The 12,360-nt window shown below is 45.0% G+C and overlaps 1 long non-coding RNA gene across 5 annotated transcripts in view; it reads right to left on the reverse strand.

The window, feature by feature from the left end:
- The window catches only part of LOC115085407, a 150,129-nt gene that overhangs the window by 16,118 nt on the left and 121,651 nt on the right, over positions 1-12,360 (reverse strand). For all 5 annotated transcript variants that reach the window (XR_003854836.1, XR_003854834.1, XR_003854835.1 and 2 more), the window contains 2 exons: positions 9,802-9,980; positions 7,978-8,066 (listed from right to left, as the gene is read on the reverse strand). This is a non-coding gene — a long non-coding RNA (uncharacterized LOC115085407). The remainder of the gene's footprint in view (positions 1-7,977; positions 8,067-9,801; positions 9,981-12,360) is intronic.

Below are 12,360 nucleotides of genomic sequence, written 5' to 3' on the forward strand. Positions count from 1 at the left end.
GGTGCCACGGAACCTCTCCATTGCCTCACCCAGAGCTCTCCACTGTCTCTAACCACGCCTCCCGGTGGTGCAGACCTGTGGGGGTCCTTCCCACAGGTAGTAACAACTTCCACCTCGGGCCAAGGGCCCACATACCCACAAATCATAACACTATTCTTCTCTGGCTTGTGGCAACAAACCAGTTACTAGGATTTTTGCAGATTCTAAAATAAGTAAAAAAATTCATTGTGGTTGTTCCAAAAGTGAGTCAATAGTTGAAAATGTTCTAGGTCCACACTCATTGAAATTAGTTCTGAAAGAACTAGAAGACAAACCATTTTCTGTTTTAACTGATGCTTCTAACAAGTGCAATTTAAACATGTTCCAGTATCTGTGTGATTTTTTTCTATGGAACATGATGTAACAGGTCATCTAATTTGCAACTGTGGCCTTCGGATCCTGTTGCAGGCGTAGCCCACGGCTGGTGATGAGGGCACGGAGGTGCGGTCGCTAGCTCATGGGAGAGCGTGAGCCCCTGAACCATGGCACGACTCAGGGAGAAGCTCCAAGGCACCTGTGAGAGGTGAGAGCATGCAAGCCCAGGCGGAGTAGGAACAAAGCAGGACTGGAACTAATTCAAGGAACTCGGAACAGGAACAAGGCAGGGTCAGCCCTCCACTGGACCTACACACACCAATGAGGCCCAGCAACACAATGCTGGTCTCAGGAGTAGCCCTCCAGCCACTCGAAAGCCCTTCCAGACCTGCTGCTTGGGAATGAGTGCGTGAGGCCAGATGGAAGCTGAGGGCAGGAACAAGATGAAGACTTGGAACTTGAAAGGACTCATACGAAAACTTGGATCTTGGAAGACTCAGAAGAGGACTTGGAACTTGGAAGGTGCAGATGCGCACTGTCTCTCAGGGCGCCCTACACATCCCCCCATGGGCTGGTCACAGACCACTCTGTCTGCTTGCGCACCCTATACAACCTAGGAAGGTTGGTCGTGGACCACATGGGAGCGAGACAAGCGCCAGAAGGGGATCCAATCAAACGAGGCTCCAATGACCAGAAACAGGAACTGGATCTATACGGATTTACCCTCGGGGTGGCCATCTGGAGGACTCAAAGAGCTGAAAGAACTTGGAAGACTCGGAACTTGGAACACATGGAGTTCAGGATCATCAGGATTTCAGAACATCAGGAACATCAGGACATCTGGAACTAGGACAAGACAATGAAGGAGCTCCGACGAGGAATGAGACCAGGAACATCAAAGACATGGAACGAAGAGCCATCTTAGACAAATGAAGACCATGGAGGACCTTGACCAGTGAAGAACAACATGGATGACCATGGGATCCAATCCAAAGCCCCTGAGAAACAGGAACTAAGCCCTTATATAGGGCTGAAACAGGAAGTGAAATGAGACTGGCTTCCGGTGGGGCTGTGAGCTTTTCCCGCCGCTGGCCCTTTAAATGAAGTGAAGAGGCACATGCTGGCGCCTAGAGGAAGGCCCAGGAAATGGAGAGGACCTAGGACAGCGGTGGCCTCCAGGCTGTGAAGAAGGAAGAGTAGGCAGGCGTCGAAGGTGTCCTCTGAGCCACGGGATGGAGTCAGCAGTGGAAGCAGCTTCCTTTGCAGCAAAGAAGGAAGTCAGCGGCGGCGGCTCCCTGCCACTTGGAAGTGAAGTCAGCAGCAGCGGCGGCAAATCTCTGCCGCTTAGAGAGGGCTCCTGGCAGCGTCTACCCCGCTGCGAAGACGGATTCAGTGGCGGTGGCTTCAGGCCGCATGGGAGGAAGTCTGCAGAGGCTCACAAGCCGTGAAGAAGCAGAGTCCCAGTGACAGCACTAGGGCCGCAAAGATGAAGGCAGTAGCGATGGCAGCTTACTGATGCTTAGGAGGTCCGGCAGAGGTGCTCAAGCCGTGAAAAAGAGGACCAACGGCAGTGCTAGGGCTGCGTGGACGGTGTCAGCAGCATCCGGCCACACAGGCAAGGCACTGGGAAGAGGTCTGGCAGCGTTGGCAATAGTGGCGTTGAGTGGAGAGGCCTGCTCATGGAATGAGCTCCATGAGCAGAATCGTAACAGCACCCCCTTCTCAAAGTCCCCCGTTCAGCCTCTTCTCAACGGTTGAAGGCGAGAAGGCATATCTTCTATACCAGCTGGGGAACTTGGAGGTCCAAACACAAGATGTTCGAAGCTTGGAAGGAGCTGAAGCAATGAGGCGAAGCAACATACTGAAGACAACGTAGACACACGATGAAACTCAAAAGAAGACATGACCCAGGTTGAATTGGAGGCATAGAAGTAGAAATAGCATCTTAAAGGATGGTCCAGTTCAGAATTGTATTAAGATGAGAGTGAAGAACACCTCCACAGCATCTTCTTCTTGAAGGTAATAGCCAGAAAGTAGGTTTAGGGCATCACTGTTGGAATCTTGAATGCAAGATAGTGTACCAGGAGAATGCAAACTTGCAGATATCACTTATTTAGATGAATATTAGTATGAGGAACGCCAGGTGGAGCGAGACAGTCCAAACTTGCTCAAAAGATAGAAGGTTGTTCTTGAGGTAATTCTATACCTTGAATAATAGATGGCACATGGAGTTACAGTCGACAGAAGAAATGAAGAGGTGCACAGGGTTACTGAACCCAACCTCTTGTAAAGCCTGATGGATGAGAAAAGTTTCTTTAACTAAGTTGAGAAGAAAGTTGCATCTCAGGTATAATCCACATGTCAACATGGGCTCCCATAGCCCGAGGAATTACTCCATAAGGCTAACAGAATTACATGTCCAGCTTTATACAAGGAACCATTTCTTGAAGAGGATCTCCAGAATGGCTTAGCAGGTGGTAAGCTCCAGAAGGCAAGACTAGAAGACAGTTGGGGATTCCAGCAGAGATGATCATTTCCTTCCTAGGTGGAAAACAGCTAAAAGCTGGCAAGATTTGATCACTGTTGTAGAGCAGCCCTAGAAGAAGCAAGGGGTCCTTCCTGATGGAAACTGAACTGAAGATCAATGCAGGTTTCCAAGACAATCTGAAGGTGGCAATCACAGACCTTATCTAACAGTGGAGACAGCATCAGATGGACGGATGAACAAGTCAGGATTTCCCAGTCTGGATTCTAGTAGCTCAGAAGTTGTGTGACGGACACCAGAAGGATGGATGATGGTCTGCAAGCTGTAGATACAAGGCAACTCACCACGCTGGAATTAAGGAGAAGAGACACAAGGTGACAATTCTGAAAACTGGAATGGAATTAGAAGCAGGGACTCCCACTTGTGCAGAGCAGAATCGAGATTGTAGTTATAATTAGTCCCATGACAAGCATAGAGTTGAGGGAAGCGTGGACTGAATTGGAACTGGTGGAAAGAAGCCAGGTCTAGGGTGCAGGTGCCTCCTGCAGGTCATTCAAACCTAAGGACCTGGAGTCGCTGTAATTTAATTCAAATAGGCATACACTCCTTGAAGCTTGATGATGCTTGGTAAAGAAGCAAAACTTGGGAATGATGATGTGGAAACCTGGGCACAGGCGCCTCCTGCAGGTCGTGTGGAATCCAGGACGGAACCCCACATCACTGTGGGAAGAGCAGAGATGGTCTCTGAAACCAGTGCATGCGCCTCCTGCTGGTCGAAGGGAGTTCCAGGACTGGACTGGCTTAAAAAAAACTGGATGCAGGTGCCTCCTGTGGGTCGTGAAAATCCAGGTATACCAAAAACGAAGCAAACAGTAAAACATTTTTTAACCAGGCAAAAGAGTCCAGGAACTAGGAGCAAAAATGTTTCTAGGCAAGGGACAAGATTAAAAAAATATTCAGGAACTTGACCCCATCGCAGACACATGCTCACTGAGCTCATGGCCTTTGGATCCTGTTGCAACCGTGGCCTTTGAATCCTGTTGCAGATGCGGCCCATGCCTGGTGATGAGGAGGCGCAGTCACTAGCTTATGGGAGAGCGTGAACCTCTGAACAATGGCATGACTCAGGGAGGAACCCCAAGGTACCCATGGGAGGTGACAGCATGCAAGCACGGGCGGAGCAGGAACAAAGTAGGACTGGAACTAAGGCAAGGAACTCGGAACAGGAACAAGGCAGGGTCAGCCCTTCGCTGGACCTACACGCACCAATGAGACCCAGCAACGCAATGCTGGTCTCAGGAGTAGCCCTCTGGCCACTCGAAAGCCCTTCCGGACCCGCCACTTGGGAATGACGAGTGCGTGAGGCCAGATGGAGGCTGAGGGTAGGAACAAGATGAAGACTTGGAACTTGGAAGGACTCAGACGAGGACTTGGAACTTGGAAGTTGCAGGTGGGCACTGTCCCTCAGGGCGCCCTACACAGCCCCCCATGGACTGGTCATGGACCACCCTGTCCACTTGCATGCCCTACACAACCTATGAAGGCTGGTTGTGGACCACATGGGAGCGAGACAAGCGCCAGAAGGGGATCCAACCAAACGAGGCTACAATGATCGTAAACAGGAACATGATCTATATGGGTTTACCCTTGGGGTGGCCATCTGGAGGACTCAAAGAGCTGGAAGACTCAGAACTTGGAAGACTCGGAGCTTGGAACACATGGAGTTCAGGATCATTAGAACTTCAGAACATCTGGAACTAGGACAAGACAATGAAGGAACTCCAACGAGGAACGAGACCAGGAACATCAAAGACATGGAACAAAGAGCCATATTAGACAAATGAAGACCACGGAGGACCTTGACCGGCCTCTGAGCCACGGGATGGAGTCAGCAGCGGCTTCCCTTGCCTCGAAGAAGGAAGTCAGCGGCAGCGGCTCCCTGCCACTTGGGAGTGAAGTCAGCAGCAGCGGCGGTGGCTCCCTGCCATTTAGAGAGGTAGGGAGCCGCCGCCCGCGTCTACCCTGCCGCGAAAACGGATTCAAGGGTCAAGGAAGGCAAAGGCTGGTCAGAAGCAAGAAACCAGAGAGAAGCAGGGCAGGCAGCAGATTGAAACAGAGTTAGGAGTCTCAAATGGTAGTCAGGAACTGAGGAACTGGGACTGTTGCTCAGGCACCTGCCCAGAAGACTGAGCTTCCTTTTATATTGGAGCAGTGCTGATGTCATCAGTCCACACCACAGGAAATAATGGGTGCTGGCCCTATAAACCAGATGAGTACTGTGGGCTTTTATTTAGAGCAGCAGGATGCAAAACATAAGCAGGATGCTGGGAGGTTCCAACTGGTCGCAGGATGCATCTCTGGGCCTGGGACTGTGAGGTACAGGACGCATGTTACACCTTCACACCACTTAACTCAATTCATGATGTATATTCCACCTTTCATGACATGTCAAGTTGGATTACATTCAGTTACCATACCTGACCCCGGAGGCTTACAATCTAAGGGTGTGATACACTTCTCATACACAAGAATGGGGAAAAAGGAAAGTAAGTAAATCAGGCCTTACGTTTTTCCCTGAAGCAATGAAAAGTGAAGTGATTTGCCCAAAGTTACAAGAAGCGTCAGTGGGATTTGAACTATGGCTTTACTGGGTAACAGGCTTAGCCTGCAGCTTTAAGCCCTAGTCTATTCCTCCTCTCTGACAATGCTTACTGGCAGGGGTGGATTGCCGGAAAATATTAGCCCGGGGGGGATTTTTTTCAAAACCGGCCCACGTGGTATCTGTCTGACTCCCTTGTGCCCTTTCCCTGCAGAATGTGTTTCAACAGTTCCCAAAAGCACACCAAATTCACCTTTCAGAGGTATAGCATGTCACCTGGAGCCTGGCAGAATTGAGCCGAAAAATCTTTAAAATAGATTTCACATTTTAACTAAATAACTAAGTAGCAGAACACACCCTAGACAAGGGGTGAACAAACAGAGCTTCAGGCCCTCTTCCATCTATATGATCGGTTGCCATCTGTCCCCAAGTCTAATTTCATATATATATATCTTGGATTCATGGCCTGATATTAAAGTCTCTTGCCAACCAATCATCTCTTGAACTAGTTGCCAAGTAATGTGACAGCCACACTGCCAGCCAGTGTCAGATACATACATAGTCTCTCAGACACAAACACCCCCATACACTCTTTCAGACACCCACTTTTGTGTCTGTCTCTCTGACATGAAATCATCCACACTCACACTCTCACTCTGTGTATGGATGCGTCATAGAGAAAGTGTGTGTAAGGGTGTCTTTCTGTGTCAGGGAGAAAGACATCCACACACACTCTCTCTCGCTCTCTCTCTCTCTGATACTCTCATTCTATCATTGTGCTACTGCTCATATGCTCACATGGGGTAGATTTTAAAAGGTGCGTGCGTCCATGTGTGTGCGCTTCCCGGCATGCACACATGGACGCACTGATTTTATATGGAGCAGACTGGGAGGGAACTTCCCTACCCCCTACCCATACTCCCTCCCTCTTCCCCTCTCCTCCCCACCCCCTAAACCCTTTTGCTTACCTTTCTTTTTTTGTTGTTTTATTGCTTACTGCTCCATTGGAGCAGAAGCAACTTGCGCATGCCGGACAACTGCCGGCATGCGCTTCCCTGGCACAGCGGCAAATGGCCGCTGTACCGGCTGCCTCCAGCCCCGCCCCCTCCCTGCCCCCTGGACCACCCCTCCCTACCCCCCACCCCCGGACCGCCCCTTTCTCTGGACCCAGCACTTCTGCACGTAACAGGGGCTATGCGCGTAACCCCCGTTTTTTATGTGCATGGCCGTTTAAAATTCGGCTGATAGTGAGTGCCCCCCACATTATATAAAAAGGTTTTACTTGCTGCCAGCCCTTCCCCAGGCTGCAGCAGCCCTCTCTCATTCCCACCCGCACCCTTCTTGGCACCCCCAGTCTAGGAGACTCACTGGTTCCACAGCTAGCTAATCCTTTCCGAAGGAAAGCCCAGCCTACAGAAGCCTCCCCAACACTGCACGTGCACTTCCTTTGGGCTCATCCCATTCCTTTTTGTGACTGTAGCTACCCTCCACTTCTCCATGACCCTGCCACAATTACAGTGCATTCCCATTTACTTGGGTGCTACAGAGTCTGCTGCTGCAGTGCCTACCTACTTCAGGGGAGGAGTGGGAAGATCAGAAGAATGTCTGTTCCTTCAGGGCTTTAAAAGAAAAATGAAACCCTGGCCGAAACTGGAGATAGCCACAGGACCCAAAGAGGTACAGCTCCAGAATTCTGCTTTCCCACGTGGATCCAGTGCAGCCAGGGCTGGGGCAAGGGTATTAGGCAACATAAGTAAACCTTACAGCCCTGTACCCCCAGTCTCTCCTTCCCCACACACAATTAAAAATTATGCACTTATAACTGTTTTTATATTCAAAAGAACATTCAAAATACAGTCATATGAGGTAAACGTATCATTTACAGCATGTACATTATATTTACATGCACTGTTATGGTGCCAACCAGAAAACCCTGCAAAATAAAACATAGATATTTGGATCCCATCTTGCTTTAAGCTTATTGTAATAGATGTTGCGGGCGGGCTCGACTATCAGAAAGCCTTGGGTAAACTGAATTACAATTAAAATATAGTAAAACTCCAATACCAAAAAAGCAATAACAGCCAGCATTCAAATAGTGACAACCCTAACTGTGAAAAGGCAATGCTACAAATATTACACCAGGTCCTAACACGCCAATATAGAAACCAGAACAAGCTAAGCTACTATAGGTCCATATACAGAAACTACTAGCTAACGGGCCGATACAGTAAGGTGCGGTAGAAAGAGGTGCGTTAGTGCCGGGCGCACCCGCGTTTGCCGCAAACACAGTTCGGATCACCTACTGCTCGATACAGTATTTAAATGGCATGCAAATGCAAGCTGCGTCCAACGCACGTCCAACGCGCGTCCATGAAGCGCAATCCATTTTACTGTATAGGCACTATACAGCGCCTATACAGTATCCTGGGTGCGCTGGTACCTGTCATTTCAAATAAAAATTGAAAATAAACTCAAAAATCTAGATTGTAAAAAAATAATTTTAAACAAAAATGATTTGGATATTGAATATACTTACCGATGGTACCAGTAAGAATATTTATAAATGTTCCTTCTAATTTCACATTGTTACCATAATATATACATCAAGATCTCTTTTCCAATATTCTGTAAAAACAGATAGAAAAGGCATCTTGCACTATCGGGTTACACTGGAATATTTAGTAAAAGCACCTTTTACCACTATCTTTTTTTTATTTTTTTTTATTTTCAAGTTTCAATATTACATATTTCACTTTTACATGAATACCAAAATCAGGAAACAGGACTTATAAATTTCTTCCATAAAATTGTAATTAACTACATCTTTAATTCCCTTTCCATGTTACAAAACTAAGAAGGAGTCCTAATTAAACAAACAATAAAGCAAACATTTTTTAAACCCAATGAATGCGAGTAAAGCAGAATACAATATTCATTTCCAATTGCGTTTAGGACTCTGTTTCCTCCCCTTGGTTATGTCTAGTTTCGAGGAATCTCTCTAGATGTTCCGGATCATAATATACAAATCTTTCTCCTCCTACCCATGTTACACATTTACAAGGAAATCTTACGATGGTCTGAATGCCAAATGTTCTAGCTTGATTTGCCAGTAATAGAAATTTTTTCCTTCTTAGTTGGGTTTCTTTTGACCCAGGTATAAAGAGGTTCTTTTCACAAGAAATAATTTCAAAATTTTATCCCTTTCAGAAGAAAGGTTAAATTTAACCATTAAGGTACCTCTTTTTTCAACCTGCGAACTTAAGGAGGTTTCTATTAATTCTGTTACATTTAACGATACATCAGCCATTCCTTGATCTATATTTCCCTCAGTTTTCCAACTGATGAAATAAGTATTTAATATTGAGGGAAGACTCTCTGGGGTTAATAACAATACCTCCAGAAAATAATTCCTCAATTGTTCTCTGGGAGATATCATTTTACACTTAGGGAAATTGACAATTCTTAAATTGGTATACCTTATAGAATTCTCAATACTTTCAACCTTCCTAGTCAAATTCATCTCTCCCTGTATAATGGATGACTGAACATTTTTGATTTGCTTTATATCCTCCTCAACTTTTTCCAAAGATCCCACATGGCTTGTAACTATAGGATTTAAGTTAAATAATACAGTTTGCATATCTTTTATGCTACTGTTCAAGTTTGAAATATTAGTTTGTAATGCCATTACTGCCTGCCATAACATGTCCATTGTTACTTTTGGTGGATTTCCAATTATTGTAAGAGGTAACGGACTCTGTATATTAACCAAAGGGAGTTCCTGTCCGCTTTGATTCACCAAGGGAGAGGTAAAATCTGTTCCTCTAGAAGGGGAAACCTCTTCACTAAATCCCACCTCTTTTTCTTTTACTGCCATACCTAACCCATGTTCTCCCTCAATCGGGCTTAAGACCTCTGACATTTTATTTCGGGGATCAGAGCTTAGACCCATGGTGGTTGCAGTAAGCCGAGGTGGGGTGGGTGTTATTGGAGCCCCGGGACTTAAGCTGACTTCTCCCAGAAGAGAGGAGACTTGCTTTTTGTCTCCTTCTTCAGCGGGACACTCCGGGGAATTTACTTCTGCTGATGTGAAAAAACCTGTCATGGTTGTTTGCATTAGGGAAGGCCTTACAGGGGTCGAGGCTTCCTGCCTAACCTTACCTTACCTTACCACTATCTTTTTAAAAACAATAGGCTTTAATCCGGAGAAAACTGCAGAGGACAATTCCTTGAATAAATGGATTTCCAATCCATTTCTTACTTCTTAAAAAAATCTGTAAATAATTAGTACAATCTATAAATCTGACCTTATTGCATTGTATCAGACCCAATAACCCAAATGTGAAAAATAAAAAGTTACCTGATATGGCTGTAGTCTTAACTTCAATGAGATTTATAAGTCGGGTGCTAGCGGCGCTACTAACAAGTATTGGTAAGACAACGCCGTGCTTGCATGGGCCTTTGTAAAGATGACAGCCGCAGAGAACCAGTCTTTTAATAGGTGGGTTTTAGAACCGTTTTGTAACCCTTAAGGAGAATCTGCAAATAGTTCAAGAATATTTTTCCTTAAAAGTTCAATCCTAAAATTTACAAAGTGTTTAAATATCACAAATGAACCCTAGTGACAAGACTTATATATATATATAAAAAAAAAATTACCTGGCATGGATTTATATCAACTTCTCATTTCAAATGCCAATGGCGTTACTAACCAGTATTAGCAAAAGAATGCTGTACATGCGCAAATCTTTTTAAAACCCCTTTGAGGCTGTGCATGCTCCATCTAAACTACAGGAACACTGTCCGTTCTATCTTTTGATCGAGTCCCCTTGGGTACAAGGTGTGCCATTGCAATATGAAACGTTCCCTATTTCAAAATTTTTTAGATGTTCCCTCCCCTATATGTTCTCACCTTGTTAATCACAAAACATTTTAGATCCTCTTTGGAATGTCTGGATGCCTGCCAATATTCTACTAAGGGTGCCTGATTTTAGATGTGCGGATACAGCTTTTGTGTTCTGTAATCCACAAGCGAATTTGTCTCTTTATTTGCCCTATGTATATTAATTGGCATGGGCAACTTATCGTATAAATCACCTGGTTCGTTTGCAGTTAAAATTTTCGGGAATAATGTAAGGTTTTGATAAACTAGAGTGTCTAAAGGTTGAAATGTTTAAAGAGTGAGCACAAACAGAACAGTGCCCACATGCCGAATGACTGCCATTTTGAAACTGTCCCTTGTCAAGTGGTAGAGCAAAGGACACCAAACATTTGCGTAGATTTTTATTTTTTCTAAATGCAAAAATAGGAGGCTCATCAAAGGGACCCATACTTGCTAGTATATGCTGATGTTTGCGAATGATAGTTTCAATCTTGCTAGCCCTTTTTGAAAAGGGGATCATGCATTGTATGCGTTTTAGTGGACTTTGTTCAGTGTTTTGCAACAATGGAGAAGACACATTTTTATATTAAGATTTTCAGTTGTATTAAAACACATTTCTTGTCTTAGTGGTTATCATACCCTAAAGAAACCTATACATTTGTGTTTATAACCTTATAGCTTCATATGTTAAAAATGACAGATTTCACTATCATTTTTACAGTGGAGACTAAAATATGAATTTATCATCATTTATTTAATACTTACTTTTCCAGTGAGGGAATTCAAAGTGTGTTATAGTTAGAACTGTGTAATACAACATAGTAAATTTATAGTGTTATATACTTGTTAAATATAGATAGATGAAGCAGTAGATTACAGTACTTAAGTAACATTGCCCAAGTAGGTACATCATATAAGTGGTGCACTACAGTTTAAGTATCTATAATGTAAGGACTATATACGGAGTCTTTTGTAGGGTTTGTCTTATTTGTTAGCATAGAATGCTGCTTCGATGAGCCAGGGTTTCACCGGTTTCCTGAAGGACAGGTGATCTGGGATGAGTCTGATGTGAGGAAGTAGGCAGGTCTACAATGTTAGGCCTGAATTTGCAAAGGTTTTCTTCCTGATGTTGGGGATAGCACCACCAGTTGTGCCTGAGTTTGTGAGTGTGTGGGTGGGGCAGCGAGTAAGTATATAAAAGGTCAGGGAATTCCTGAGGTAGTGTCATGGCTCACTCTACTAGGAACAAAGGAAGGTATCACATCTAGGCAGGGGTGTACCTAAGAGAGTCCAGGCAATCCAGAACTGTTGGTTTGCTGCATACTTTTCCAGCAGTTGTCCAATGCCATCTTCAATTGCAAGACAACACAGATTGCTCAGATTTTCCTCTTCTTAAGTCTTTTCATTAGGTATGCAACTCTGCTGGCAATATGTTAATGAGAACATCACCTGTTGGATCTTCCAGCTGATGTGCAGTTCATGTTGTTCCAGCTAGGGAAGACCTAGAATGACCAGGAAATGTGGTACTCTGATGAGGTCAAAAACAGAGTTTCCTGGTGGTTATGTATCATAGCTAAAATGAGTGGTTCATTCTCAATAGTTATAGACCTTGAATATAAGTGTGAGCCATTGTTGGTCTCTACCATGATGCTTAATCCCTTCTGTCGTATGGAGACCTGGTCTCGCTGAGCAAATGTGAGGTCCAGAAAATAAACATGGCTAGAATGGAGATTCTGTTATTTTCCCAGGAAAGTTGGACTGGAATAGTAACATGAGAAAAGAAGACCCCAGAGCAGTATTAAATCATAGAGATAATTACCTCCCAACCCATTCTCTGTACTGGGACTGGGAGTCCTCATTTCTCTGCTGGGAGTGATGCTGATTCTGGATCTACTTTAGCAAGTATTTTGAAAATGTCCTGAGAGCCCACAAGAGAGGCAGAAACCGTCTTGACCACGTCGTTCCTTTTGTTCCTCAAAGAGGTGGCATTTCATGCAGTCAACCAGTCTTCCTCAGAGAATAGTGATCTTTTGGTGG

The sequence above is a fragment of the Rhinatrema bivittatum genome, chromosome 2 (assembly GCF_901001135.1).
Source record: "Rhinatrema bivittatum chromosome 2, aRhiBiv1.1, whole genome shotgun sequence".
In the NCBI taxonomy this organism is placed as follows: domain Eukaryota; kingdom Metazoa; phylum Chordata; class Amphibia; order Gymnophiona; family Rhinatrematidae; genus Rhinatrema; species Rhinatrema bivittatum.